We start from the raw sequence: 27617 nt of genomic DNA on the forward strand, positions 1-27617 counted from the left end.
CCTTGACGGACTCCTTTTCCTATTTGGAACCAGTCTGTTGTTCCATGTCCAGTTCTAACTGTTGCTTCCTTACCTGCATACAGATTCCTCAAGAGGCAGGTCAGGTGGTCTGGTATTCCCATCTCTTTCAGAATTTTCCAGTTTCTTGTGATCCACACAGTCAAAGGCTTTGGCATAGTCATATATATGTATAAATAATATATTCCAGTCTCTTTTCCTTTATTTGCCTATTCTAGTATTCCAATAATCCCTCTGTAGCCTCTATGAGTGAAATAAGACTTCCCTGGCCACTTGCCCTACCCCTGAGCTCATCCACCTAGGCTAGATGTCTTCCTATGTGTTTCCTCTCTTACATCACACGTCACTATATCATGTACTAGAATTTTTCTTGTCATTAAAGACTGACCATGGACTTTTTTCTTGCTTCTCTATCCACAGCATCTAGTATATACATATCATACAATAGAGGCTCAAAAATATTTATTGTTCATGGAACAATCCCCTGTGTGTAATAGTATATAATAAAAGATTCAAACTTGGTAACTTAAATGAAGTACTCACTACTGGGCCTAGTACACATATGACATAAATTTTAGTTTCTTATTGTCTTGAAGCAGGAATAAGCCTATTGAGTTTAATCTATAGAGAGTGAGGAAGCAATATATACACACAGATAATTAAAAGTTTCACGTGCTAAGTCACTTCAGTCATGTCTGACTCTTTGCGACCCCATGGACTGTAGACCACCAGGCTCCTCTGACCATGAGATTCTTCAAGTAAGAATACTGGAGTGGATTTCCATGTCATGACCCAGGGATCAAACTCACGTCTCCTGCAGATCCTGCATTCAGATTTTTTACTGCAGAGGCACTGAGGAAGACCTACTAGTTTCTAATTTGCTAATTTAGATGGAGAAGGAAGAAAGTGATTTTTAATAATCCAAAATTATTTGTGAGATGGGGAAGAGGTGAATCTGGAGACAGTATCCTGCTCTTAAAATAATTTTCTAACAATGCCAAACTCACGTCGAGCAGAATGAGAATTTTATATTCCAATAAAGAAAGGTAACAGAAGCTTCTGCTTTGATCTATAATGGAAGTGCTTGTAGCAGAACAAAATTGTTACCAAGAAAAACATGAACACTTAGGAAAATAAATAAGACTATCTGTATGAAATCATCAGGAGTCACGAAGGCAGTCAGGGCTTAAGGGGCCAGACCATAAAGAGAAGAAAGCTGCCCACAGTCATCATACAAGAAATGTAAATTATTCTTGGTTTTTAAAAAAGCATAAACAGTTGATGAAAGCAAAAATTACACATAGGAAAAGTGCACAAATCATTAGTATATAGTTCAATGAACTTTCTCAAACTACTTTTTCTGTAGTGTAGACATTCTGGTGATTGATTTTTCCATTTTTTTACATCTGAAAATATTTCTGCCTTAGTTTCTGAAAGGTATTTTGCTGCATATAGCATTCTCACCTGCATTATTTCAACAAGAAATGCTCTAGTATCCTTGTTTCTCCCTAGGTAACACTTGTTTTTTCCGTCTTGCTGGTTTTAAAGGAACTAAGTCTGTCCATTCAGATTATATTCTCCAGGAAGCTAACTGTGAGATAGAGTTTTGTTCTTCGGATATTCATGAGGGAGTGGCTTGTGATCCATCCCTGTGGAAGGGAGCAGGTTTGGGTAAAGGGAGAAGCTAGGTAGAGTTTTGAACTAATACGGCCCATCAGAGGTACACTGTTTTGAGCCAAAACTGCTGGACCTTACTCCCTGCTTGATGGGACATGACATATGGGCTACCCAGGGAGGCAAGAGACCTTGGCCAGAGGTGGCTCTCTATACTGAGGGAACCCTTTAAAGGGCTGACAGCACACCCAGCAACAGGGCTACAAATTCTCCCTTGAAGTGGTCATCTGGAGGCGATGCATCACCACTTTGATTACACCTACGGATATGGTCGCAGGAATTATTCATTCACTTGGTGGAAGAGAGCAGAGTCTATTAATAGATACCCAATAACAGAAAGGAAAGGAAAGTGAAGTCGCTCAGTCGTGTCCAACTCTTTGCGACCCCATGGACTGTAGCCTACCAGGCCCCTCTGTCCATGGGATTTTCCAGGCAATAGTACTGGAGTGGATTGGCATTTCCTTCTCCAGCGGAGCTTCCCGACCCAGGGATCAAACCCGGGTCTCCCGCATTGTAGAGAGACCCTTTACTGCCTGAGCCACCAGGGAAGTATACAAAAAGCTCTTTGTAACCCAGATAACCATGATGGTGTGGTCACTCACCTAGAGCAAGACATCCTGGAGTGTGAAGTCGAGTGGGCCTTAGGAAGCATTAGTGCAAACAACCTGGTGGAAGTGATGGAATTCTAACTGAGCTGTTTCAAATCCTAAAGATGATGCTGTTAAAGTGCTGCGTTCACTAGGCCAGCAAATATGTAAAACTCAGCAGTGGCCACAGGACTGGAAAAGGTAAGTTTTTATCCCAATCCCAAAGAAAGGCAATGCCAAAGAATGTTCAAATTACCATACAATCACACTCATTTCACATGCCAGCAAGATTATGCTCAAAATCCTTCAAGGTAGGCTTCAGCAGTACATGAACTGAGAATTTCCAGATAAACAAGCTGGATTTAGAAAAGGCGGATGAATCAGAAATCAAATTGCCAACACAGGCTGGATCATAGAAAAAGCAAGGGAATTTAAAAAAAAATCTACTTCTGCTTCATTGAATATGCTAAAGTCTTTGACTGTGGATTGCAACAAACTGTGGAACATTCTTAAAAAGATGAGAATACCAGACCACCTTGCCTGTCTCCTGAGAAATCTATATGCAGGACAAGAAGCAACAGTCAGAACTGGACATGGAACAACAGACTGGTTCAAAATTAGGAAAGGAGTAACATCAAAGCTATATATAGTCATTCTGCTTATTTAATGTATATGCAGAGTACATCATGTGAAATGCCCGGCTGGATGAAGCACAAGCTGGAATCAAGATTGCTGGGACAAATATCATAACCTCAGATATGCAGATGATACCACCCTTATGGCAGAAAGTGAAGAAGAACTAAAAGGCCTCTTAATGAAAGTGAAACAGGAGAGTGAAAAAGTTGGCTTTAAAACTCAACATTTAGAAAACTAAGATAATGGTATCTGGTCCCATCACTTCATGGCAAATAGATGGAGAAACAATGGAAACAGTGACAACTTTACTTTTGGGGGCTCCAAAATCATTGCAGACGGTGACTGCAGCCACGAAATTAAAAGACGCTTGCTCCTTGGAAGAAAAGCTATGACCAACCTAGACAGAATATTACAAAACAGAGACATTACTTTGCCGACAAAGGTCCATATAGTCAAGGCTATGGTTTTTCCAGTAGTCATGTATGGATGTGAGTTGGACTATAAAGAAAACTGAGTGCTGAATAATTGATGCTTTTGAACTGTGGTGTTGGAGAAGACTCTTGAGAGTCCCTTGGACTGCAAGGAGATCCAACCAGTCCATTCTAAAGGAAATCAGTCCTGAATATTCATTGGAAGGATCAATGCTGAAACTGAAGCTCCAATACTTTGGCCACCTGATGCGAAGAACTGACTCATTAGAAAAGACCCTGATGCTGGAAAAGACTGAAGGTGGGAGGAGAAGAGGATGACAGAGGGATGAGATGGTTGGATTGCATCACTGACTTGACGGATATGAGTTTGAGCAATCTCCGGGAGTTGGTGATGGACAGGGAAGCCTGATGTCCTGCAGTCCCTGGGGTCGCAAAGAGTCGGACATGACTTAGTGACTGAACAACAACAATATTCCATTGTATGTATATACCACATCTTGTTTATCTATCCATCTGTTGATAGATATTTGGGTTGTTTCCACCTGTTGGCTACTATAAATAATGCTACTATGAACATTGGTATACAACATATCAGTTGCTTTTTAATCTCTCCATGACTAATAAAGGATAAAAGAGAGCAAGAGGCCAAAATATGAACTATGAACTTCAATTGGGGAATTCAGTGTCAGATTTTGAGTTTTAGGTCATTCAAACTATATGAGAATTAAAAGCAGGTTTGCAAAACAGGTAAGTGTCTTAAAAAGGACTGTTCAGCTTTCAAAAGAATAAAAGTCCAGGAAAGATCTGAACAAACTCATGTTTCCTCCACCCCAGCCAAACTGGATGTGTGCCATTTCCCAAATACAAACTGTACTTTCTGTTTCTGTACCTTTGCCCATGCTCTTCATTAAGCGTGCAGAAAACTTTCCTCAAAGGACCTGTGATAGTCAACTCCAACCTTTGCTCGGAACAGAGCAAAATGCTAATAATTATTTTCCTATTCTGAGGCAATTTCATTTAGCATCTTTTCATTATACTGTTAATGCCTGTTTCGACTTATTCCTTTTTTATTTTTCAGTTTGTCTTTTAAATACTACATCATACATATTACAGCCAACGAAAGTTGTACGTTCTAGATCATAAGGTTCTTATGTGCTGTGATCAGATGGTCAGTCATGTCTGACTCTTCGCGATCTCATGGACCATAGCCTGCCAGGCTTTTCTGTCCATGGAATTTTCCAGGCATAAATACTGGAGTGGGTTGCCATTTCCTCCACCAGGGAATCTTCCCGACCCAGAGATCAAACCCAAGTCTTTTAAGTCTCCTGCATTGGTAGGTGGATTCACTAATCAGTGACCAGTTCTGCATCATCCACAGTCAGCAGGCAGCCCCAGACAACAGCCCTGTCTAGTTAACTGAACTGTCTGGTTATCTGCAGTTCTTCTGCCTCCCAGCTTCTGTTCCTCCTCTCTAATAGCATCTCTATTTCTGTCTGGGCTTCTCCATAACTTTTTGGGGAATTAATTCTGTGCTTAAGGTTCCCTGGTGGTTCAGACGGTAAAGTGTCTGCCTACAACGCGGGAGACCCGACTTCAATCCCTGGCTTGGGAAGATCTCCTGAAGAAGGAAATGGTAACCCACTCCAGTATTCTTGGCTGGAAAATCCCATGGACAGAGGAACCTGGTAGGCTACAGTCCATGGGGTTGCAAAGAGTCGGACACGACTGAGCGACTTCACTTCACTTCCACTGCAGGAGCCAGAGGACAGTGGGCTGAAGGTGCTAGATGCTTTTCCAGAATTTGCCCATTTAAGGAGGGACACAAGGAGATTATGCATCCCAGGAGAGCAGAGGAGGCAGCATGCTGGCCAAAAGGCCCAGGATATGACACAGCTGCTCTACCCTCTGCTTCCTGCTTCTTGGCTTTCCAGAGCTCCCTTAATTTCTGTGCATCCTGAAGTCTGATGGTCCCAGATGCATTATGATTATGTGAGCTCCACAGTTTCCAGTAAACTTCAATAAAATTGCTTAAATTAGCCAGTCAGAAATAGGAACTCTGATACATTAGTATTTTCCTGCTCCTACTCATCTCTCAAATTTCTGTTCTGCTCTGGCCTGTATCTGTTTTTAAAATTGTATATATAATTATATATACATACATTATATATATAAAACATATATATATATTATATATATCAGATTGATTATATTCTTTGCAGCCAAAGATGGAGAAGCTTTATACAGTCAGCAAAAACAAAACTGGGAGCTGACTGTGGCTCAGATTCATAAACTTCTTATTGCAAAATTCAAACTTAAATTGAAGAAAGTAGGGAAAACCACTAGACCATTCAGGTATGACCTAAATCAAATCCCTTATGATTATACAGTGGAAGTGACAAATAGATTTAAGGGATTAGATCCAATAAACAGAGTGCCTGAAGAACTAAGAACGGAGGTTCATGACATTGTACAGGAGGCAGTGATCAAAACCATGCCCAAGAAAAAGAAATGCAAAAAGGCAAAATGGTTGCCTGAGGAGGCCTAACAAATAGCTGAGAAAAGAAGAGAAGCTAAAGGCAAAGGAGAAAAGAAAAGATCTACCCATTTGAATGCAAAGTTCCAAAGAATACCAGGGAGAGATAAGAAAGCCTTCCCCAGCGATCAGTGCAAAGAAATAGAGGAAAACAGTAGGATGGGAAAAACTAGAGAGCTCTTCAAGAAAATTGGAGATACCAAGGGAACATTTCATGCAAAGATGGGCTTGATAAAGGATAGAAACGGTATGGACGTAACAGAAGCAGAAGATATTATGAAGAGGTGGCAAAAATACACAGAACTATACAAAAAAGATTTTAATGACCCAGATAACCATGATGATGTGATCACTAACCTAGAGCCAGACATCCTGGAATTCAAAGTCAAGTGGGCCTTAGGAAGCATCACTACGAACAGAGCTAGCGGAGGTGATAGAATTCCAGCTGAACTATTTCAAATCCTAAGAGATGATGCTGTGAAAGTGCTGCACTCAATATGCCAGCAAATTTGGAAAACTCAGCAGTGGCCACAGGACTGGAAAATGTCAGTTTTCATTCCAATCCCAAAGAAAGGCAATGCCAAAGAATGTTCAAACTACTGCGCAATTTCACTCATCTCACATGCTAGCAAACTAATGGTTAAAATTCTCCAAGTCAGGCTTCAACAATACATGAACTGAGAACTTCCAGATGTTCAAGCTGGATTTAGAGAAGGCAGAGGAACCTGAGATCAAATTGCCAACATCTGCTGGGTCATGGAAAAAACAAGAGAGTTCCAGAAAAATATCTACTTCTGCTTTACTGACTATGCCAAAGCCTTTGACTGTGTGGATCACCACAAACTGTAGAAAATTCTACAAAAGATGGGAATACCAGACCACCTTATGTGCCTCCTGAGAAATTTGTATGCAGATCAAGAAGAAACAGTTAGAACTGGACATGGAACAACAGACTGGTTCCAAATTAGGAAAGGAGTACATCAAGGCTATATATCGTCACCCTGCTTATTTACTTAAATGCAGAGTACACCATGAGAAATGCTGGACTGGATGAAGCACAAGCTGGAATCAAGATTGCAGAGAGAAATATAAATGACCTCAGATATGCAGATAACACTACCCTTAAGGCAGAAAGTGAAGAGGAACTGAAGAGCCTCTTGATGAACATGAAACAGGAGAGTGAAAAAGTTGGCTTAAAACTCAACATTCAAAAAATCAATATCATAGCATCCAGTCCCATAGCTTCATGGCAAATAGATCAGGAAACGATGGAAACAGTGATAGACTTCATTTTCTTGGACTCCCAAATCACTGCAGATGGTGACTATAGCCATGAAATAAAAAGATGCTGCTCCTTGGAAGAAAAGCTGTGACCAACCTAGACGGCTTATTAAAAAGCAGAGACATTATTTGCTGACAAAGGTCCATCTAGTCAAAGCTATGGTTTTTCCAGTAGTCATGGATGGATGGGAGAGTTGGACTATAATGAAAGCTGAGCACCAAAGAACTGATGCTTTTGAACTGTAGTGTTGGAGGAGACTCTTGAGAGTCCCTTGGACGGCAAGGAGATCAAACCAGTCAATCCAGAAGAAAATCAGTCCTGAGTATTCATTGGAAGGACTGATGCTGAAGCCAAAGCTCCAATACTTAGACCACCTGATGCGAAGGACTGAGTCATTTGAAAAGACCCTGATGCTGGGAAAGATTGAAGATAGGATGAGAAGGGGACAACAGAGGATGAGATGGTTGGATGACATCACCAACTGGATGGACAGGAGTTTGAGCAAGCTCCAAGAGTTTGTGATGGACAAGGAAGGCTGGCATGCTGCAGTCCATGGCGTTGCAAAGAGCTGGTTATGATTGAGCGACTGAACTGAACTGATATAGATGAAAAGTAAAAGTGTTAGTCACTCAGTCATGTCCAGCTGTTTGCGACCCCATGGACTGTAGCCCATCCAGCTCCTCTGTTAATGGAATTCTCCAGGCAAGAATACTGGAGCGTGTTGCCAGACCTTTCTCCAGGGGATCTTCCGAACCTAGAGATTGAACCTGGGTCTGCTGTATTGTCAGTGGATTCTTTATCATTTGAGCCATCAGTGAAGCCCATATATATATATATATATATATATATATATATATATGATATAGACATATTTGTATATGAATACATAGATGTAACTTTAGACACAGATTGGTGTAGACAAACATTATCTATTTACCTACCTCTCATCTCGAAAAATGAAGGATCAGATTTAGAAACAATGAAAAGTGAAGGACAAAAACATAAGTTGGCAGTTGGCTTTTATTGCTTTTCCCATTTCTTTTCAGAATAGCCTTACCCTAGGCTACTCATCTGATGAAAGAGTATTATTGGCACAAAGACAAACAAGCAAAAAACATAGCTTGTGTTTTAACAGCCATGTACTCAGTTTGGAAAGAGTTTAACAAAAGTGACAAAGTATGATTTGTTTGGAAAAGTCCAAGACTCAGAATTGGAAAGCTTGGGATAATGTTCTAACTCAGAATCTATTTAGATCGGGGTACCCCCAAAGCAAAGCCTGAGAGACAAAGTTTTGTATGCAAGTAGTTTACTTGGGGGATGATTCAAGGAATCATAAGTGAGGGACTAGTCGAGGGAACAGGGAGAAAAGCTAGTAAAGGGTGCCGAGTGAGTGGGGGCACAGCCCTAGGCAAATGGGGCTCAAAGTGCTGGACCCTCTCAGACCCACATCAGAACCTCCCCTCATGTGGCGAGAGACCTGGGGTATATATCCACCCGCTCCAGCCCCTCATTGCTTGAGGGTTGCTTCTGTAGGTACTGGCTCCTCTGTTTGAGTTCTTTCCTTCTATCTAAACTCTGAATCCCAGCCCCTTTCTTCTCCTTATCTTCCTCTTTCTCACTTATAGCATCACTCTCTCTGCCCATATTCTTGTCCCCCTTTCATCCTAAAGACAAGTTCAATTTTTTTAAACCCTAGAAAATGAAAATGTCCCTTATTCCCATCTCTAACTACCCTCTAATTGTTCTCTCTCCTTTCCAACCAAACTTCATAAAAAGGGCACTCTACATTCACTTCACAGCAGATAAATGGGGAAACAATGGAAACAGTGACAGACTTTATTTTCTTAGGCTCTAAAATCTCTGCAGATGGTGATTGCAGCCATGAAATTAAAAGGCACTTGCTCCTTGGAGGAAAAGCTATGACCAACCTAGCTGCTGCTGCTACGGCTGCTAAGTCGCTTCAGTCGTGTCCGACTCTGTGCGATCCCATAGACGGCAGCCCACCAGGCTCCCCCGTCCCTGGGATTGTCCAGGCAAGAGCGCTGGAGTGGGTTGCCATTTCCTTCTCCAATGCATGAAAGTGAAAAGTGAAAGTGAAGTCGCTCAGTCGTGTCCGACTCTTAGTGACCTCATGGACTGCAACCTACCAGGTTCCTCCATCTATGGGATTTTCCAGGCAAGAGTACTGGAGTGGGTTGCCATTGCCTTCTCCAACCTAGACAGCATATTAAAAAGCTGAGATTACTTTGATAACAAAGGTCTGTACAGTCAAAGCTATGGTTTTTCTAGTAGTCATGTATGGATGTGACAGTTGACCATAAAGAAAGCTGAGTGCTGAAGAATTGATGTTTTTGAATTGTGGTATTGGAGAAGACTCTTGAGAGTCCCTTGGACAGCAAGGAGATCAAACCAGTCCATCCTGAAGGAGATCAGGCCTGAATATTCATTGGAAGGACTGATGTTGAAGCTGAAACTTCAATACTTTGGCCACCTGATTGGAAGAACTGATTCATTTGAAAAGACCCTGATGCTGAGAAAGACTGAAGGTGGGAGGAAAAGGGGTTAACAGAGGATCAGATGATTGAATGGTATCACTGACTCCAAGGACATGAGTTTGAGCAAGTTCCAGGAGTTGGTGACGGACAGCGAAGCCTGGCATGTTGCAGGCCATGGGGTCGGACACAAAGAGTTGGACACGACTGAGTGACTGAATCAAACTGAACGTTCACTGACTCTGGTCTCACTTCCTATTAATCCCACAACTAAAGCCAGTGACTTCTGATCTTTTCACTTTGCTGCAGCTGCTTACTATGAGATTGCAAGCCTCTTCAGAGCAGTTTATTGATTTCTCAGACTGCTCCTTCTTCTTCAAGACTTACTCTTCAAAGAGTTTTCCTAAAACCCTTCCCTCTTAGCTCTCTGGGTGTCCTCCAAGTTTTTCCTCTTTTCTTTATAGAATAGTTACTCTTCCTCTGCTAGTCCGCTGAAAGTCAGTGTTTACCCACTCCCAAATTTCTAACTCCAGCTTTCATTCCTATCTGTAACTCTAGAAGTGTTTGACCAACAATCAACTCATAGCCTCGTTCTCTTCTGTTCCCCTAGAAGAAAAGTCTTGCCTTTGCGAGAACACAGCGAGTTGGTAAAACTCCTACTTATTTACTTATTTAGTTCAAAAACCTTGGCATTATCAGACATCACTCCTCTCCCTCATCCGTTATTTCCTTAGTAAGTCTTACTGAATCTACCTCCTAAATCTGAATTCTCAGCATCATCCCCTTGGTTACAACCTCATCGCCACTGCAATCTGAATTTATGTCTTCACCATCTTAGCTTAGTATAATCTGTTGGTAGCTACTCCTTTCTCCAGGGGATCTTCCCAACCCAACAATCAAACTGGGGTCTCCTGCATTGCAGGTGGATTCTCTACCAGCTGAGCTACCAGAGAATCCCATAATCTGTTGGTACCTCCTCTGTGATCAATCTGTTTCTAGTTTCCTTCCCATGGTGAATATTTCCTATGCAGTTAAAAAAAAAGTTATCTGTATAAAAACAAATGTGACCACATCACTCCTCTAAGACTCAAGTGGCCCTCCATAATCAACAAGGTAAAATCCAGTTTCTTTAATGTGGTGATTTTGTCTTGGTGTCAGTATCCATTGGTAGTCAAGTAGTCCCTATGGTTAAAGCCATCTGTGACTTAGCCAACCTGGCATACTGTGAATGCTTTGAAACCTCTGCTAAAATGTGATGTAGGAATGGGTCTTGAAAACTTGAGGCCCAAGTCAGTATTGACACAGAGCCTTCTTTGCAAGCTTAATAAGGGTAAACATTTATATCTGTTTTCTGTGTATTAATTCATTTAATTCTCATAACAGCTCTTTGAGAAATGTATTTCTTATTTTTATTCCCATTTTTTCCAGTGAGGTAACTGAGACATGAAAAAGGGCAAATAACTTGCTAACGGTGGTCACATATACTAGAGTTTGACTTGAAATAGTCTGGACCCAGAAGCATGTTTCTCATCCACTTGCTGAGGCACTCTGCTAGCTTTACACAAAGGCAGTGGGGTCACCCAGCCTTAGAACATCATTGCAGCCTGTCCAGGGATCTATGCTAATCAGAGGCAAAGTGTGGGGGCTTGAGTCAATGGCAGCTGAGTGCAACCTAAACCTGGAGCATAACATTTTAAGGAGAATCCTTGTCTCCACGTCTTCCCAGTGCCCCCAACCTCCCCCTCGCCAGCATTCCATGAAAAGCTCTGAGAGCCCAGAAGTGGAGTCATTGCTGCAGGGGATAATGATGACCACAGATCATACAGGGATGTTTTTAAAGAATGCAAGCTGAGGGCAGTGGAACAAAGAACAAAACGTAGGACCTGTCTGGAAAATCAGGCATAGTCTGCCCTTCTCTCTGGGTTTGGACTAGACTGACTCTTAAGAACCGAGTTAAGCATCCTCCACTCCATTCTTGAATATTAAGGGAGGAGATGTCAGGGAAGTGGTTCAGTTCAGTTCATTCAGTTCAGTTGCTCAGTCATGTCTGACTCTTTGTGACCCCACGGACTGCAGCATGCCAGGCCTTCTTGTCCATCACCAATTCCCAGAGCTTACTCAAACTCATGTTCACTGATTCAGTGATGCCATCCAGCCACCTCATCCTCTGTCATCCCCTTCTCCTCCCGCCTTCAATCTTTCCCAGCATCAGGGTCTTTTCAAATGAGTCAGTTCTTTGCATCAGGTGGCCTAAGTATTGGAGTTTCAGCTTCAACATCAGTCCTTCAAATGAACACCCAGGCCTGATCTCCTTTAGGATGGACTGGTTGGATCTCCTTGCAGTCCAAGGGACTCTCAGGAGTCTTCTCCAACACCACAGTTCATACCATCAATTCTTCAGTGCTCAGCTTTCTTTATAGTCCAACTCTCACATCCATACATGACTACTGGAAAAGCCATAGCCTTGACCAGATGGAAGTAGAGGGACATATTTCTTCTTACAGTCTCTGCTAATCAGGATAGTTAAGTCTTAATTGCAGCATTCAAAGAAGACACAACTTTCTTAGAACTTCATGCTGAGGAAATGGGTCACATTAATTCCTGTAGCAGAAGAAGAACATTGTTTATTTTAATGGTAGGTCTAGCTGGGGCAGGCTAGAAGCAAGACCAAGGGAAAAACACTGTTCTGACAACAAGGAATTACTGAAGAATTTGTAGTTTCCATGGGGAACCCAAGAGGAAGAGGGTGAAAAGTGAGGAGTGAGTGAGATAAGAATGGGGAGTAGAATGTGAAGAATTCATCAAGATGACAAAGTTCATGAGCGGTAGCCAGTGAGAAATTCCAGCTATGGCCAAAGATCTTTATAGAAAGGGGTATTGATATCCATTTTTAAGATGTTTGCTGAAGCACGAAGTCCTCTTTCTCTTCACCCCCTTGCACTGCTAGCTTTTCTTCAGTGAAAAGCTACCAGACACAGGTGCCTTGTGTCCATGGTATTTTGAGAAAATAAAGAGGAAGAGGCTGTGTTTGCCTTGGGAATGATGTGGGATGAAGAAAAAGAATAGCCAAAAGAGGCTAGACTTGAGAATTCAGCAGCAGCAAAAAATAATAGAAAAACATAAGCTCCAAGGATTCCAGAAGATGTTGGCAAATGAGACTAGTTTCCTGCTGTACCTGTGACTGCGATGTGGTTACCCCTGCAGCCTCGAGGGCTTGGGATCCTTTAGGTAGCTGACATCTGAACTGTGTAAGTAAAGTGGGTATATTTCTTATGCCACAAACTTACATGAGAAAGATAACTGTAATTCTTATTTTTCCAATTGGATTTCAAGACTATATTCTATGGGCTTGAAGAAACTGAGTCTCACTTGCATTGATTTCTGGGGCTTATGTGAGGTCTCATTGGGCAATGAGAACCATCTAGTCCTGTTGCAGACACTGGCCCCTCTGAGTTCTCCTCAGTCATCAGTCCACACAGACTGCTGCTAAACCTTCCTCCCCTTCCTTTTCAGAGATGAAAGGGACGGCATCTAACTCTTTTGACTTCCCATCAGTTCTTCCTCTTTCCACAAATTCTAAGGGGTAGAAACTGCTCTGATTTTTTTTTTTTTGAAAATTTTCTGTCTCTGACTGTGACCACCCTTCACGGAGGCAATGCATACCTATAACTAACCCAAATGAGGGAAAAGAAAATACATAAGAAAATGAAACAAACTAACACCTACAAATACTGTTCAGTTGCATTTGCTTGATATTCTCCCTTTCTTCATTAGTTCAAAAGATTCCTCGAAAAATGATCACCCTGCAAAGTAGTGAAACTGTACTTTCTTTTTCTGTTGCTAACTTCTCCTTTGATCTATCATTAATTATCTAAAAACTTAAAAGTTCAGTACTCTATATCAGGGGTCAGCAAACTATTGCACCTGGGTTAAATTGGGCCCACTGCCTATTTTAATATTTTTAAGTGGTTGGAAAAAAATTAGGTGATTAATATTTTGTGACTTGTGAAAATTATATAAAATTTAAATTTTAGTGTTTTTTAAAAATATTTTATATAAAACAATATATTTTCAAAATATTGTTATGTTGCAACACAGCCATGCTCATTTATTACATATTGACTGACTGCTTTCACTGCACAATTATTAAGTAATGGGGCTGTATGGTCCACAGTACCAAAAATATTTAATATCTAGCCTTTCACAGAAAAAGCTTGTCAACCCCTGCCCTACATCATTCTGTTGCTCCTACTGGCAGGGTTTTATTTTTTTCCTTTTCTAGACTGGACTGTCCATCATTCAATATCTTCCAGTTTTTAACTCTGGAAATTTTGTACTCTTCTGCTATAGAAAAAACATTCTGACTTCTCTTACCTGATTAATCTGAGTTCACAAGTTTTGCCAATTCTCCCTGACCTTAGAGTCTTTCTTATGGAAGGAGGAATGTGGTGTGGGAAGTATTTTTATGGTAAAAGAGCAGAAATCACAGCAAATATAGATGGAGTCTCTCTAAATAATGGAGTGAATTGAAAATGACTCAATGTAATCCCAATCATGTTGGATACATTATCCCACCCTTTAGTTTCATGCATATACCAAATCTAGTTGTCACCTACAATCTCCTTATTTATTGGAGAAAAAAGCACCCAGAGTTCATCTTTTACTGAGTTACTCCAGATTACTCCTTTATGCCCATGGCAATTGTTGAGTTCTTATTTCATGTAATTTTAGTTTTAATAACAGGTTTTTAAAAGTAAAAGCTGAAGATTACTTTTCATAACTTTATAATATTTTTCATATGAATTAGGGCATAAAATCTCTATTAGCCTGTATTTCCATAAGGGGCTTTCTGAGTAGCTCAAATGGTAAAGAATCTGCCTGCAATGTGGGAGACCTGGGTTCGATCCCTGGGTTGGGAAGATTCCCTGGAGAAAGGAAGGGCACCTCATTCCACTATTCTTGCCTGGCAAATTCCATGGATAGAGGAGGCTGGTGGGCTACAGTCCAAGGGGTTGCAAAGAGTCAGAAACCACTGAGTGACTAACACTTTCACTTTTCACTTTCCATAATTACTACTTAATTACATGATTTCATTATTAACAACCTACATCTAGTTATTTTTACTACTTTTCTATTGTAGGGTTGGTGGGAAGCTCATAAAAAAATATAGATTATTTTCTTTCCAGTTTTTTTATTGCTACTCAGAATCTTTTTTTTTTTTTTTAATTCTTCATTTTTTGGTCAAGAGCATGGAGGATGCATACAAACATCCTGTGTGACCTTGGGCAAATGATTTAACTTCTCTGTGCTTCCATTTCCCTATTTTCCCCTCCACCCCTTTTTTGGCCATGCTACTCAGCATGTGGAATCTTAGTTTCTGCACTAGGGGTTGAACCCACATCCTTGCAGTGGCAGTGCAGACTCCTAACCACTGGACCACCAGGAAGTGAAAGTTAATTTGCTCAGCCGTGTCCGACTCTTTGCAACCCCGTGGACTGTAGCCCACCAGGCTTCTCTGTTCATGGGATTCTCCAGGCAAGAATACTGGAGTGGGTTGCCATTTCCTTCTCCAGGGGATCTTCCCGACCCAGGGATCGAACCCAGGTCTCCCGCACTGCGGGCAGACGCTTTAACCTCTGAGCCACCAGGGAAGTCTTTTTTAAATCCCTCTAACTTGATTTTTCCTGGGAAGCAAGCATTGTACACAGGAGTGCATGACTGCAGCTCTGATCAGGTTTACAGTGAATAGAGAAGGAGGGGTAAAAACATACAGACTTCCCAGGAATATATACAAGCAACATAGATGAAGAAGGGTATAGTAATTATAACTCTACATTTGGAAAGCCATGTAAAGATTGATCACCTGCAAATATGTATGGGATTGTTGGAATCACAAGGATTGCATATATTGAATGAGTGAATTTTGAAAGAAAAGGACCATAAATTGGTTCGGAAGGAAAGAACAGTTTGGATTGATGTAAATGTTATTATTATACGTCGGAAGGGGTGATTAGATATTTTGGAATCTAGAAGTTAAAGCATCTGCCTGCAATGCAGGAGACCTGGGTTCGATCCCTGGATTGGGAGGATCCCCTGGAGAAGTAAATGGCAACCCATTCCAGTATTCTTGCCTGGAAAATCCCATGGACGGAGGAGCCTGGTGGGCCTCAGCCCATGGGGTCCCCAAGAGTCGGACACGACTGAGTGACTTCACTTTCACTTTCAGTAAAAAGTCTGAGCTAAACAGTAACGAGAGATGTCATGGTAATTAGATATGGGGGAAACAGACAATGGTAAGAAGAGCCTTGAAACATTACTTATGCATGTGGAGTTGATATAATTATGTGATGTAATTATATAGTAATTAATTGATTTAATTATTTATAGTAATAATTAATATAATTATTTAGTTCAGGTTTTCTGAGCAAAAGAAGTACATAAAAATTATAATTAACACAGTGGTTTCTCATTGCAAACACTAGACAGTGTTTCCCAACTGGGAATGATTTCGCCCTCACCTCCCCACCCCACCCTGACTTTGGAGGGTATTTACCTATGTCAGGAGACATTTTTGACTGTCACAGCTGGGGAGACAGGGTGCTACAGGCATCTCGTGGGAAGAGGCCAGGGGTCCTGCCATGCCCAGGACAGCCCCCCACAGCAAAGAACATCCAGCCCCAAATGTCAATCATGTCAAGATTGAGAAACTCTGGGCTTACTTAAGGCAGAACAGTAAAATGCTCAGATTTAACCAAAAGGTGAAAAAACTAGGCCAGAGGTCTCCAACTAGTATCCTGTGTGACATGATCAATCTTTTTTTCATCAAAAAGCTATTTTACTCACAAAGCTAAGATAAATAGTAAAGACAAAATCAGTTATATTCAATTGGAGAACTATCCAAAAATTAATTTTACATTCTGCTCTTAATAGATCTTGTGTTTCTACCCATCAACATGGATGAATCTCAGAAATGTTAACAATGAGTCAAAAAGCAAGTCGAGCAAGAAAATAATCAGCATGATATGCATATGAAGGTTGAAAACAAACAAAACTAAAAAACATACTATTTAGGGATATATAAATATAGTAACACAAGGAAAATGAAGGAATTATAACACCAATGTCATTTAAGATAGTATTTATGTCTGCAAAGAAGAGGAACAAGCTTGGTGGAATGCAAAAGAATCCTCAAATATACAGATTATATTCTACATTTTCTGTTAGTAAGTGGGTTCTTCAGTGTTTCTTTTCTTATTGTACTTAAAAATTTCCTTGGGTATATCAAAAATCACATAAAAACAATCTTAAATTCAGTTATAATAGTAGTATACTTTGGCCACCTGATGCGATGAGCTGACCCATTTGAAAAGACCCTGATGCTGGGAAAGATTGAGGGCGGGAGAAGGGGATGACAGAGAATGAGATGGGTGGATGGCATCACCAAGTCAATGGACATGGGTTTGGGTGGACTCCGGGAGTTAGTGATGGACAGGGAGGCCTGGTGCGCTGCAGTCCATGGGGTCGTATCTGACTGAACTGAACAGTGGTCACTGAAGGGTTTTCCTTTAAGTTCTGTTGCCACCTGCAGGTTATAACTAAGTACTGCAAAAATTGTCTTCAATGAACATCAAAATTAATGAACATCAAAAGGCCTGGCGTGCTGCGATTCATGGGGTCGCAAAGAGTTGGACACGACTGAGCGACTGAACTGAACTGAACTGAAAACAAATGAACTTCACAAGGCATATACTTCACAAAGAAGCATAAAAGGCAGGGTTTCTTCTCAAGCCACACTTAAAATCTATCTGTGGATAAAGAACTTACAGAACACATTAAAGAGATAAACAATATAGCACAAAACATTATATTTTAAGTGCCCCCTGGTCAGTGTCATACTGAAACTCAGTAACACATTTTGATATTTTACACAGCATGACAACTGATTTAATTAACTATCAGATTCCAACCCCTTGACTTGATTCATTCTGCTACCACCTTAGGCCAGGCCTTAATTACTTCATGCCAGTTACCACCCATTCTTTGTCTCTCCTCTGTCCTCTCCCTAGTCAGCTCTAAACATTGCCACTAGATTAAAGTCTTAAAATGACTACTTCGCTATATCATTGCCTCTTCCAAATCCTCATCTGGTTCCACACTACCTTATAGAACAAAGCCCAACCTTTCAGATCAACATTTAAGATTGTCTTTTTAGCTTGGCCCTAACCTGTTCATCCATTTTGCTTTCTTCTCCTGTTTCCCCATTCCCCGCCACATGAATTCTCTATTTGACCCTGTCTGTCTTCTGCATTATCTATTGCTTATTTTGGACGTACTATCTAACTTATAGCTCTTTTTCCTTGAACATCATTCTTCCATTTAGGCCTTCACACCCATCTTTAATACACGTTAAGTTTTTCTTAAATGTGGAAAACTGAGATGTAGTTTCAACCTGTATCTCTTAGAGGCCACTCATTCTTTATTTACATTTCCACCAGGGTGTTGCCCCTAACTTCACCCTACATAGATATCATAGAACTATCACCATCTTTGAGGCAATGGAGCATACTTAATTCAACAGAGCGTCCCAGTGATAAAGCATCTGTTTTCCAAGGTGGGAGATGCAAGAGACGCGAGTTCAGTCCCTGGGTCTGGAAGATCCCCTGGATGAAGAAATGGCAACCCACTCCAATATTCTTGCCTGGAAAATCCCATGGACGGAGGAGCCTGGTGGGCTACCACCGGCCCAGAGGGTCACAGAGTCAGACACAACTGAATGGCTGAGCACGCATGCATTTACTAGAACATACTCTTTCTCTGCATTCCTAAAGCACTTTCTGTATCATTTATTTGCCATATTCATACACTAACACTACCGATGCTAAACTGGTTTATTTGCATCGTTGTTTTCTAAATTAGATGTGAAGTTTTTAGAAATTGGGGATAATTTCATCATTTTGGGGTTCTCTCCTCTGTCCACTGCCCATACTTATTTTGAGGTCCCAATTTTAATATAAACATTTATCAGGCTCCTCCCACCACCAGATATAAGAGTATTAGCCTTTTTTTAGGGTTCGTAAATTTTAAAAAAATATAAAAAATAATGACCACAATTTCAGTAGTGCTTTTGAATTCATTTGAATTGTTTCAATGCCAGTAGCTTCTATCACCATTTTGTTTTATGCATATATGTTATTATAGGCATAAAACAAAATGGTGATGAGGATGGCTTATTTTTTTTTTTCCCATGCATTTTCTTAATTAAAAAATTCTTTCAAGGGGACAGTAGACCTCAGTTTAAACCTGGGCTCTCCCATTTGGAGCCGTCAGAATTTTGACGATTTATTTAACCTCTCATTAGTGAAATGGAACTGATGCAGAACCAGTTATCTTCTTAACAGATGTGAGAATTAAAAAAATTACAACAGATGAAATGCTGGAACCGCTGTCCAGTACAGAATTAACGTTACTTTAAGGGGGTGGGGGGGAAGCCTTCCAAGGTAGGCAACGTTACTAGCTCTTGTCCCTCATTTCATGGATGCGGCAACTGAAGCTCAGGAAAGTTAACTTGCCCAAGGTTTTAGTGGGCTAGAGTAAATACCTAATCCATTATCCCATCGGTGGTGTGAGTTCTCACAGCACTTTGTTTTCTTATAAAAAGAATTTATTTACATCATACCTTATTTCTTCATCATTCAATAAAATACCTCTCAAAGGGCAGGGACTAAGTTTTTGTTACCTAAATAATGTACTTAAAAATGTATGACGAAGTGTCAAAGATCACTGCACTGAAACTGAACCTAGATTCAGTTGCAAATTACAGTAGCAGGAAGGGCTTTATTTATCTGAATTATGTATTGACATGCAGTTCTACTAATCTGTTTTGCGAACAATTTTTATTGGTGACTGAGCGCCAAAGAATTGATGCTTTTGAACTGTGGTGTTGGAGAAGACTCTTGAGTCCCTTGGACTGCAAGGAGATCCAACCAGTCCATTCTGAAGGAGATCAGCCCTGGGATTTCTTTGGAAGGAATGATGCTGAAGCTGAAACTCCAGTACTTTGGCCACCTCATGCGAAGAGTTGACTCATTGGAAAAGACTCTGATGCTGGGAGGGATTGGGGGCAGGAGAAGAAGGGGACGACAGAGGATGAGATGGCTGGATGGCATCACTGACTCGATGGACGTGAGTCTGAGTGAACTCCAGGAGTTGGTGATGGACTGGGAGGCCTGGGGTGCTGCGATTCATGGGGTCGAAAAGAGTCGGACGCGACTGAGCGACTGAACTGAACTGAGAACAATTTGCTCTTTGAACTCGGTGCGTATTCTTCATTCCTCCTACCCTTATCTTGCTTAAAACAAAACTATCCCGCATCTGCAAACTGTCGAAAAATAAAATGCTCTCGTACGCAAGAAAAACTGAGCAATGTTTAAAGCTTTCAGTTAGCCACACCGAAGACCTTAACTATCACTTTACTCATTTTGGGGGGTTTACGAGAGAACCTGTCAATGTATTACTAACCTTAACAGTCGCTGGTGAGAGAAGAGAGTATATACACAGGGAATTCAGAGACTATAGTTTCAGATAACATTTCTTGAGATTCAATTTTGATGAAAATCATCTGGCTTTTCTAAGACCAGCAGGGCATGAATTCAAGCTGGCATTAATTACTGACTGATGATGCTCCCACTGACCAAATGGACGATTTCGGCTAACAAACTTGCGTGGGTTTATCTCCTCAGGTGTAAAATTAGGCCCAGATTGTAAAGGCCCTTTTGGTTCCATCCCTTCCCGACCCACATACAGGTGGAGAGCGACCCCAGTTTCTGGTCTCTCTCCTTCTTCCGACACTTCCAGAGGCTGGCATCTCCCTCCCCATCCCCCGCCCCAAGGAAAAACGAGATCGCGCCTCCGCTCCTTTTCCATCTGCCAAGGCCGGTCTCCAACCACTTCCTCAGAGGCCTCGCCCTCCTTGTGGAGGAGCCGGAAGTGCACAGCATGCTGGGATTCGTAGTCACATCTGTCTCGGCGAACGAGCGGGAGCGTGTAACCCGAGATCGAGCTGGCATTCTGGGATATGTAGTTTCTGGTGGTTCGTTTGTGGACTCGACACCGGGCTCCGGAGCGAGAGGTGACACCACCGACTCCAGCGGGTCACATGACTCCGGTCTAGCGCGCGGATCGCACTGCGGCTCCCGCCCGGGCGAGTTTCGCCACCGTGCGGCCGTTGCCGAGGAGACGGCGCATGTCTCCCGGCGCGTTGCCCCCTCTGCAGTCCCCCCGCCCGTCTTCTCCCACCACAATGAGATCCTAAGATGGCGGTGGCTGCGGCGGTTGGCGCTGAGGAGCTGAGGTAGACGAGGCGGCCATTGGGCCCTTAAGCAGCCAGGGAACTTGGGGCTTCTCCCTGCTGCGGTCTCTAAGGGCGGCCCGCTGCCGGTGGCGGGTCGCGGGGGCGCTGACCGCTACTCTGCCTTTGGCAGGAGCGGCTGCTTCGTTTACAGGTAATGCCTGCGCGTTCCCAGCCCTTGGCAACCGAGGGCAGCGCGGCGCCGGGGCGGGAGAGCAACGGCCCTGGGACACTTGATCCTGGAGAGCCTGGCCTCAGGCCCGCGCCTCTGGTGGGGCTCCTTGCTGCTTGCTTCCTGTCCCCTGGGCGGGCCGATTGCCCCTTCCCCCGGACCGAGCGATGCTGATCTCGGGGTGAGCATCTAGGGACGCGTCGGCGACTGCAGGACCCCCTGGTTGCCTCCCCGCCCCTCTTGCTGGCCCCGGGGAGGAGGCCGCCCTGGGGACTCGGGCGCCCCAGGAATGTCCCTCGCGAGTAGAGGAAGCGGCGTCGGGGTTACGGTTTGGTTGGGAGGGGGAGTCTCGTTTTCCATAGCAAGGGGCCTTGGTGGGCCATAATCTGCACCTCTTCTACCCTACCCCCCAAATTCCGTTCCGTGGGGCTCTCGAGCTCCAGAATTTGGAGTGGAGAAGAGCGGGTTAGGAGCGATGCGACTTTGGGGTTGGGCCGTGAGCAGCAGGATTTACGCCGTCCCCGGCGTTTTAGAGCAGAAGGGCCGGGGGAGGCGTTCCTGACTTTGGGGTTCCTACTGGCGAGGCGAATGCTAATTTCACCGCGCTTCCCTCCGCCCTCCCGCGGCGCCCCTTCGCCATCCCTTACTGCAGGTCCAGTTTGGATGGGCCCCGGGTGGGGAAATACTAAAGGCCAAATGGATTCGAGGAACGTTGCTTGCTCTGCAGAAACGAGTGTTTGGGGATTAGGTCGTGGGCCCCGCTGGGGAGGCGGGGCCTCCAAACTTTTAAGCCCCGCGGCTCATTCCTCTAGAGCTCATCCTATCTGGGGGCGGGGGGGGATATATATATATATATATATTCTATATTTCACCAATTCGAGGTCTGTGGCGGGGGCTCTCCGGGTGACGGATCGTGTTTTGACGCTGGAAAAAGCGGGGTTTCTGGGCGCCACTTCCACCCCCGCCCCATAACTGCCTTCCAGACTCCGCCTTGTGCTATTCTCTGGTTACTGGAGTGGGTGGTGGTGTAAAGCTCTGGGTGCACCTGCTTCTTTCTTTCCCTAACACCTTCCCGGATAGAGCCGCTAGAAACCATTATAATTCTGAGTTTTTGAACTGAAATGTAAACCTTGCGTTTCTGTAGTGACAGTTATTTTTAAATGAAGTTGCTAGCTTTAAAATAAAAAAATGTCCTCATCAACGGGGATGCAAAGTTCTGGAATAGTTTTGCGTGACAGGAAGTTAATGACTGGGTCAATCTGAAAGAGTAATCTTTTGCTTGGATTTTAACATTGATGGAGAAATCTGTATGATGATTGCATTATAGTGTTTTTACATTATAATTTCATTGTATTCCCAAGTAGATATTAAGGTATCACAGTGCTGTTTGGTAGGCTCTTAACAGGTTTGGAGGATTTAAACCTGTTGAGCGCCTTGTTTTCCTAAAGAATTAAAGTACGTTGAATTTAAAATATTGATTAATTGGATTTTTCCTTTTCTGTTGATTTTCTGAGCACACTTTACGTTATAAATACTGTTTGGTATTCTGTACATCACGGTCAAATGGGCTAAAATGATTTTTTTTCTTTTTTTTTTTAAATCATAAGCACACAACAGCTTTGAAGTGTGAAGCAGGAAGGGAGCTGTTTCTGAGCTACGAAAACTAGATTTTAAACAGGTAATTAGACATCATTGTATGTGTTATTGGCTTTTGTATTCCATTTGAAGAAGGCTTGATGCTGAATACTGTTATAAAATACCAGTGCCTCTAGTAAACTAACGGCCTAGGTTTGCTGCCCGGTTTGGCCTGCTTTTTGGTGTGCCACTTGGGTCTGTCTTCATACTTTTGTTTGAAAAGAGCCATGTCATTCGCAATTATTAAATGCTGCGATAGTTTATGTAACATTTTAAAAAATGTCTTTGTCTTCACAGTTTCTTCATCTGCTCATTTGAGTTTGAATGTTTCCTGTAGCAACTATTTGGATAGCCTCTTGTTCCCAATTCATTTACTCTTAAGTCATCTGGTACAACTTTTCTATTAATTGGCTATTTTTGTTTTTTTATTGACAAACTCCTCTACGTTTTGAGCTTATGTATACTGTCGATTGAAGTTTGTTAGTTTCAGTTGTCTAAACTTACTTTAAACTTTAGTTTCTATACACAGGGCATTCTCAAATGCTGGTTATGTAAAGATACTCTCTGACCAGCAGGAAGAAGTCAAGTTCAGTTCATTGAGGGAAAGTTAAGAAATTGTTTGTTAAGGACAATTTAGAAATTAAATGACTAGAGCATGAGGATTAGAAGAAATTTTTGTTAGAACCGTTTTAGCAATAATTACTCTTTTAAAGATTTCAGAAAATTTAGTTCTCCTGTTAAAATTTTGAAGATAGCCTGTCTCAAAATATGATGAATATATCCTTGCTTTCTAGGAAGGCAGACAAATCTTCAACACACTTATGCAGTAGGTTATCATAAGAATATAGATTGGCCATTGATTTATATCTTAATTGTACTTCTTGGTATCTTTTTCTGTTAGTTGAAAGACTATAATAGAATAAGACAAGAAAAATAGAACTCAGAGGAAATGTCAGATATGAGTCTGTGTTTTAGAGTCTTTAACACTGGAGTATTTGGTAAAATAAAAAGTTGTACAATCAGTCACAATTTTCCTTTTAACACTTTAGCGAAGATGGATAAAATAGAATAAAAATACAAAGCAGTTGAGTTAAACTTGCTTTAAAAGACCTTGGTTTTCTCAATAGGACATTTGGCCATTTGTTGGAAAAAGAGGTAAATGTATGAGATTTGGGAAAAATAGAGTGTTCAGAGTAATCACACTAGGGAATTTATTAAGAAGCCAGAAAAGGGTAACATAGCAGTACATTCATCATACAAATTTAACTGAGTGCATACAATGTGTTACTTCATGGCTACAAAGACCTAGAGATAGGGCAGTGAGCAAAACAGGTAAAGTGCCTTGCCTCAAGGAGTAAACCTACATTTTGAAAGTGTCAATGTGTAGTATACCTTAATATTGGACACAGTCAATGCCATTTTATAATTATTTGACAGTTTTGAGAGTACAAACAGAAAGAGAAATGAGGTTTATGAAAAATTGAGTTGATAAAATGGGCAAATTGATGAGGAGGCCAAGGATGCTAGCAAGGCATTTTTGGAAGTGGCATTCATGGGTTAAGTAAGAAAGTGAGAAGTGAATGGATTCTTGGAAAGGAAAATGATCAAGGGACAGGAGGTATTCAGCAGGGCCAAGGGGTAAATTCAGTAGGAATGAGCAGGTGAGACAAAACAGAATGCAAGGACTTAGGTTCAGAAAGAGGTATTTCAGAAGTTTAGGATGTTGAACAAATTACCTGTCCAGAGTAGAAATAGTATTGGAATAGAGCAGATGAGATGGATGTTGTAACTGAGGTCAGAGTCTTAGAAAAATCATTACAAATGTTCGGGTCATGAAAGCAGAGAGTAACGTGGAGAGTGAAAACCACAAGCCAGTTAAAAGTGTAAGACTGTCTTGGGGTGAACAGTAGGAAATGGTACCCAAGATAGGGAGAGTGGTGTTTTTGATGGTTAATTTGTTCAAAAGAGGAAGGCTAAGCATTGTTAAATAAGAATAGTCTGTAAATGATACTCTTTCCCCATGAATCTGAGAGACTAGGAAGAGTAACATCTTCTAGAAAGGATTTCTAAGGAAATAGTGCTTTCAGAGTGGTTTGGGATTTTAATGAAGCCAAAGAAGTAGGAGGAGTGTTTGGGAATAGATCGAGGTTGTATAGTAGGGAGTGAGTTTGTAATGGTCCATTGGAAAGGAATCACAGGAAGAGCTGTTATCAGTGGAGAGTATGGGATGGAATGGCATTGAAGATTGGGGTTGGTTATAGCAGGATGTATAGATTTGCCTAGGGAGGTATCAATGACAAGGAAGTGACAGATTTCAAATATAAGCTGCAGAGAGAGATTTTAACAAGCCGAATTTAGTTGACCTCAGGGTTCTCATTTGCTTTTGTAGTCAGCGAGGATATATTAAATTTTCTTGGTGTGGAAACGTTCTACGCAGAGTAACTGTACCATAAGATAGACCAGTACAGTACATGGTGAGGTCTAATCAAATTTTTGTTGATTCAGATTGAGTGTTGTATGGCAGTCTATTCATTTTCTTCCCCTCAGTACCTAAAGAGCTTTTGTTTTTTTTAAAGAGGGTAATTATAAAGAGACACCTTAAGTTCTAAAAAATTACTGAAATTTTTAATAAGTGTCAAACTCAAAGAACTATGCAAAAGATCTGTATGGTTTTTAGGTACAGAGAAGAAAATGAGAAATTCCTCAAATGAAACTAAACAACACATAATGCCAAAAACTTAGACGTTTTCTTCTCAGTTTCCATTAAACGTGCTTAGTGTGGTTGTGCACTATGTTAAGGCTTTCAAAAGAGTATACTGGATATTTCCTTATATAACTAGTAAAAGAAATAGCTCAGCTAATTCAACCTTTAGAAAACTTGTACAGATGATATAAGATACCAGCTCTGGTTATTTTGTGACTCTAAGCAAATGTAAAAAAAAAAAATATATATATATATACTTTCTACAATATTTTATTTGGATGTGCTTAGTTGCGTCCGACTCTTTTCTACCCCATGGATTTAGCCTGCCAGGCTCCTCTATCCATGGGATTCTCTAGGCAAGGATATTGGAGTGGTTTGTCATGCCCTCCTCCAGGGTTACATCCCAACCCAGGGATCAAATATTCATCTCTTGCATTGGCAGGTGAATTCTTTACCCCTGAGCCACCAGGGAAATCCTTTATTTTGGTTTACAACTGTCAGTTGAGATGTAAGATATTTCCAAAGACACTTAGGAGTCATTTAATACCATTTGAGAAATAATATCTGAATTTTAAAGATTTTAGGAAAAATAATTTTTTCTTGATTAATTTGTATTTTTATTTCAAAGGTAACTTTAATCAGTCATGGGTATTTTCATGGTAATTAATACTGTGATATTCCACTTAGATATCTGTAATACTTATAGTAAGACTTCTACATCAGGATTTTCTTCAGAAAGATCAGTCACTGAAAGTAGCTTGTAAATTGCCATGATATTTTTGCATTTCCTATCCTTGTAAGATGAGGAAACCAAATAAGACTGTCAAAAATAGCAAAATGAAACTTATAAATAATAGTTTCGACTTAACTTTAGTAGGTCATAGGATGGATGAAAGTGCTTGTTTGAAGTAAAAGAATTTTATCTCCATTCTGCTTCACATACGATCATCCATCACTTGTGCTAATTATTTTCCAGTGGCTTCAGCTTTCCCATCTCATTGTTTTTCTATTAAACCTGTCCGGCAAAATCCCAACCTTGGACAGATTCAGTGGAATCCACTGCTTTACATCAAGGCTGATGAGCACTTCTGGGGAAAAAAATGGAAACTGCAGATTAGTGTTACATTAGTGCTAACAGTGAATGTTCTCTGCTCTCGTCTGAGTCCTTAGTGCTGCTCATTCACTCTCGTCACCCTTCCCCAGCCTCTCAGACACTGTCATCTTACCCTCACATATTTAACGAGCAATCTGTTTTGCTTCACAGCAATTAACAGACTCTTTCAACTTCCTACCACCAAATCTGCTAACTAGCCTGTATCCAGTTCTATCCTTTCTTTCTTTCATTTCAGTGAAAGGGGTGTTCTTTTGCCTGTCTAATGCTAATCATGTTTCTTAAGCCCTAGATCCCAGTTGGTCCCAATTTTTCAGAGACCACACACAGTTTGCATCTTTGTCTCCCTCTATGAGCACTGTCCTGACAAATTTTAAATGTACTCAAGATACCTCCCTCTTTCCCCCCTGGTTAGATATATATTTATCAGTTTTATTAGTATTTTTTTAATTTTATTTTTAATTGGAAGATAATTACAATATTGTGTTGGTTTCTGCCATACATCAGTATGAATCAGCCGATGGTATACATATGTCCCCTCCCACCCCTCTAGGTTGTCACAGAGAACCAACTTTGGGTACCCTGCATCATGCAGAATGCATTTGAGTCAGTTCTACTGAGGTGGACAAACCTAGAGTCTATTACACAGAGTGAAGTAAGTCAGAAAGAGAAAGACAAATATATATTAATGCGTATATATGGAATCTAGAAAGATAATACTGATGATCCTATTTGCAGGGCAGTAAAGGAAACACCGACTTTTGGATACAGTGGGGGAAGGGAAGAGTGTGGGATGACTTGAGAGAGTAGCGTTGAAACATGTGCATTACCATATGTAAGATGCCTCCATTTTAAGGAATCTTTCTACTTGATCTTCTCTGCCTGTTTTCCTTCACAGAATGGTTTTTTGAAAAAATCACCTAATTATTTCCCTTAGTTTTTTCTCTTCCCCATCAATAAATACATTTCAGTTATGGAATTGATTTTTACCAAGG

At 41.3% G+C, this 27617-nt stretch overlaps 1 protein-coding gene across 8 annotated transcripts in view; it reads left to right on the top strand.

The window, feature by feature from the left end:
• Positions 20741-27617, top strand: part of PCM1 (pericentriolar material 1) — a 90258-nt gene continuing 83381 nt past the window's right edge. For 5 of the 8 annotated variants that reach the window (XM_018041946.1, XM_018041947.1, XM_018041944.1 and 2 more), the window contains exons 1-2: positions 20742-21154; positions 22780-22850. The gene's annotated coding sequence lies outside the window, so the exon portion shown is untranslated. Of the gene's footprint in view, positions 21155-22779; positions 22851-27617 lie in introns of all 8 variants that reach the window. The other 3 variants (XM_018041941.1, XM_018041943.1, XM_018041942.1) reach the window with 1 other exon arrangement.

Source organism: Capra hircus, chromosome 27, assembly GCF_001704415.2.
Source record: "Capra hircus breed San Clemente chromosome 27, ASM170441v1, whole genome shotgun sequence".
NCBI classification, from domain to species: Eukaryota; Metazoa; Chordata; class Mammalia; order Artiodactyla; family Bovidae; genus Capra; species Capra hircus.